Source organism: Lissotriton vulgaris, chromosome 2_1, assembly GCF_964263255.1.
Source record: "Lissotriton vulgaris chromosome 2_1, aLisVul1.2, whole genome shotgun sequence".
NCBI lineage: Eukaryota > Metazoa > Chordata > Amphibia > Caudata > Salamandridae > Lissotriton > Lissotriton vulgaris.
In genome coordinates this window covers 1543214249-1543219164 of record NC_141687.1, presented here as the reverse complement: position 1 = coordinate 1543219164, position 4916 = coordinate 1543214249, and positions in this window count along the sequence as shown.

The window sequence follows — 4916 nt, the reverse complement described above, 5'->3', positions numbered from 1 at the left end:
TGTTTGAAATCCTAAGCATGCCGAAAGCCACGGTGCCTCGGAAAAATAAAAAAAACAACAGTTTTGCATGAATTTAGTTTATAAAACAAGCCAAAGTGTTCCCATGCGGAAAAAGGCCAATTATTTCACGTGTTCCAGATGGCAGACACAACATTGTTATTGTCTATAAAAGCAAATGACGATCTCAGAGACACACCTTGAAGCAGATTTATGGAGCAAATGTTATTCCATCCAATTCCTACAGCAGCTGCTGAGGGAGACTTCATCCTATATTCATATCGTAGAGCCTTTGTCCAAGTCACTAGAAGCCAAAGCACTCCAGTGTGGCTCGAGAAATGCATTCATCAGCAACGGAAGATGCTGGGGACAACAATACCCATGGCCCGTTAACCGGTCCAGCAGTACATTAATGTCCAATGGCATAAAAAGTTGAGATCTTAGGCATATGTCTAATTTGCAATTGTGGCCGCAAAGCAGGCAGTAGAATACAGGTTGAATGCAGTTAAGCCAAGACCGAAGGACAGGAACCAGTGCTCGTCTAGTTCTCTAAATGTGCCAAATGTGTGAACCATGTGCTTACAGCATCCCAAATAATGGGGCGACCCGCTGTCCCTCAGAACCTGGGCATTAACATTAAATAGAACAATTGGTTTTGTCGGGATGTTCACAATTGCTTTGGAAACTGCATTCTGGTGCAGAAAGCAGACAGCTTATTTAAAATGCATACAACAATACTATAAGAAAAAGAAGAAAAACACACACCAAACCAAGATTCCATAATATATTCAGATTGAGTATCGAATACTGGTGGCTGTCACAAATAAACATTCAATTGCAACAAAGACAACAAGTGACCGTGGTGAACAAGTGACATGTAGTGATTAGTGATATAGACAGTGCACTATATACATGACGAATACACGTGGAATAAAACAGGTGGGGATGGAAGGGGCTTTTTATTGTTCTTGTCCTGTCTAGTTTTGCACATGTGCTGCAAGATCCATTGATGAGTTAAATTGTGGTCGTGAGAACTGTGCGGACATATGTAGTATGTCGACGTTTCGACCCTGGAAGCAGCGCAAAAATGAAGTGCATCAGAGCGGATCTTCCTCAGGACTATGGAAAGATGGATGGAATCCAAAATGCAGTAGCCTCAATGGGATCTGCAAATACAGGAAGTTCAAAGGAGGTCTCCACCAGCTGGTTGGAGCTTCATCTAGGGAATACACACAACTTCCACCAGCTGGTTGGAGTCTTGTGAGATGCGCTTAGTCATCCTTAATCATTTGTATCAGGTTGCTTAGTGTGCAGAAGACGCATCCGTTCGGCGGCAGCTCAAACTAGTTTATGTGCTCACACCATCATAGCACAAGCTGTGCTGTCTCCATTCCGAATCGAACTGATATGTCCATTCCAGAGCAAAAAAATTTAAATCAGGATTCCCGCCAAAAGTAGCATTACAAGCGGGAGCCCTCCTTTAGACCTATCAGCAGTATTCAACACCGTGAATCACACAGTGTTAATGCAGCGGCTGAAGGCTGTGGGGATTGGGGGGACGGCCCTAGCCCTTCTCACCTCCTTTCTAGCAGATATGGAGCAGACTATTCACTGGCATAATTTACAATCTGAGACTTTCCACCTGGCCTGGGGTGCCGCAGGGATCGACCCTATCGCTGACCCTATTCAGAATCTATGTCACTCCACTGGTCAATATTGTAGTTTGGCTTCACTTTGGTCTCATATGCTGATGACTCTCAGCTCATTGTATCAATATCCAAACAGCCTGAGGCGACTCCCATCAGCTTCCATATCTGCCTGTCTGAAATCATGCGCTGGATGAGCCAACATTTCTTGAAAACAACACTGAGAAAACTGCGGTAATGGAGTTTGGCAGGGGTCCTACCCTGTGGAATCAATTGTGGTGGCCCTCTTAGGCGGGTGAATGTCCATGTGCGACCCTTAAGGCTAGGAATTTAGGAGTGGTGTTTGATAACCAACTAAAATTTGATGACCAGATAAATTGCCTAACGTCCTCATGTTTTTTTCTTATTAAAGACCCTGCGTAAGATTTTCCCTTTTATTCCTCAGGAACTTAGAAATAAAACTGTGCTGATAGCTCCAGTTTTTTCCAAAATAGATTACTGCAATGCACTTTTTGGGAATTGACAAGGCCCAACTGACTAAATTGCAGTCACTACAAAATGCAGCGGCTCGACTGTTATTAAATATCCCCAAAGGTCATCCCACCTCTGCTGGATAAGAGCATTGCATTGACTTCCCATTCAGCAGCAAGTGGAATTTAAGGCCCTCGGTTTGACCCTAAAGGCACTCTATGGAGGTGGACCTGGAGACATATAACATTTGTTTGCCTGGTACTCCCCCGAGAAATCTAAGATCCACCAATGCAGGTTTGGTACAAATTCCTGAAATCCGAAGAGCACGATGGGGAAGTAGGAGTCTATCCCACTGTGAAGCTTCTTTGTGGAATAAAATGCCAATTGCTATGAGGTTGCAGCCAAATAGACAGCTTTTTAGGAAATTACTTAAAACGTGGCTGTTTCCTCACAAATAAGTAGTACGACTAATAGAGCAGCCTCTTTTTACACTCCTAAGCGCCAAGACGCCATTGCAATTGAGCGCTTTATAAACCTATTTCATTTTTATTATTATAAAAAACTCTTCCCAGCATGGAGTGTATGAATGATGGAATAACTACGAAGAGTTGGTAAGGTGCTAACCATTCTAGAGCAAACATCTTTAAAAAAAATTCACTATCCACTACAATCAGAAATGTTAAAGATACGATGGACTAGCTCCCCAAAATGCAGCGGGAAGTTAGTGTGGAGTGGTGTCTGTATCTCCCACGAGGACCTTGAGACCTGGAGATCAAATGTCTCTCTGGCCAAAGTTAAGACTACGTCCTGTTGAAAAAGCATGGCTTTCAGTCTGCTAAGGGAATCAAAGCGTATGCTGGAAACATTTATCGAAGGTCACAGTGCAGACTGCCTAATTTTGCGGGCAGGTGGAACCAGTACTTGTGCACAGCAAGTAACTAAGGAATTAACTGTTCCCAGATTAGCAATGCCTGGTTCCATTACACAGCAACCTTGATCATTCAGCATCAAGTAGATCCTATTCGAGAGTAGTTTGAAACCTGGACATATCACGGCAGCTGGGGAACCCTTCAGGTAACAGGAAAGGTTTGCAACAGAAGCATTGCATTCCTCGTGAAGCGAAATAGCTTTGCAAACCAAGGATCCACTTAAGGCTTCCTTATAGTCAGACCACTAAGCTTCCTTGTCCTATTTCCTGCACTTAAACCTGAACGATAATTCCCAATACTCATGCACATAACCTTCCCCTAGCACTTCGTATCTGCCTACCTTTTGGAATTGGAGACAATATTGGAATTGAAAAGTCATGACCACTAGGGTGATATAACCATGGATAATCCAGTCTGTGAATGCTGTTGCTGCCACGGTAAATGGTAATTGGTCAAATTTTTCAATCTGCAACATGGTGTATTGCGTGTCTCTGCATGCCTTTGTTATATGTCTTTCCATCAGATCATATTCAGAAAACAGACTAGTAGCGTTTATGTAACATCACGGCACATGGCCATGATGTAATGTTTGCAATTCCAGCTTCGCATTACCATGGAACATAATGTTGTAAAATAGACATGTCCTGATGTATTATGTAGACTGCAGAAGACACAATGTTGCCCAGTGAATACGTTCTGGATGATAAAGTAGTCATACAGTTGTCAACCACAGCCAAATCCTTTTCCATATATGCCCAGTTGATCTTGTGCATTCTCTCTGCAGCTTCCTGCTGAGAAATCTTCCATAGCTTGTTGTATATTCCATACCAGGAACGCTTATGATGTGAGTTTCTTGGACCTAGCAAAAAATCCCTTAGATCCATGTCATCGGAAAAAAGGGACAAGTGTTGTTTCACCTGGGAAAGTGTTGAGGTCTTTAGCCAATCTAGGCAGAACTTTCCAACACTTTATGATGTCACCACCCCTGCATGTTCTGTTTGTACATAACATTGGGCAGGCCTTTAGATCTTAAAACCTACCGTGTTACCCAGGAATTTAAACTGATATTTATCTGTGTCTAGAGGCTAAACCAACCTACCCTGCTGATCGGGGTCTGATGTATGTATGATCCATTGTGGAGCAATGCATCTAATGTATTCTCACTGGATTTTGTTTATTGTTGCTAATGTTCAAAGTGTGAAAATTTGGACATGCGAGGTATGTTCAAATCTTTTGCCTTAGCTAAACCAAGACAGGAAGTCTGTTGCACTGTTTTATTCAGGTAAATCATTTGATGTGGTATGAGGGATGCTCTAAATAGCGCCTCTTTTCCCTGAACCTGCCAATCTTTTGTTCTCCAGACCAATTTTATGTCTCTTGTGTCCATCCAAAAGTCAAAACCCTGTCGAGACAGTTGGGAAATAAAGGAAGCAGAGTATATCAGCTTGGTATTTGTGAGCATATTCTTCTTTGCAGGTGTAGGTGCAAGCCTATAGTAATAAGAGGCTGGGTCTGATGTGTCAAAACCAGAAAAATATGCAAACTTTTGTACAAATGTTTTTGAACTACCTTTTTGTGGTGTTGCGCAGTGTTCCCATTGGGTGTAATTGGAAACAACACGTGGGATACTGCGTTTGTGTAAAAAATGGTGACCATAATGTTGATAACAGAACATATCACCAAAATTACTGGTACTGTCATAATATTCATCATTAGAAAATGCTGCTGTTTATTCAAGATCTGAAAGCAAATTATGGACAGTTTCAATGTCCCAATCATCAGAGAATGTACTAGAGGTGATGATATAATTTAAAAAATGTTAAAACAAATATGGAACTTGCAAAAGTTCAGTAGGACCGCATATATTATACGA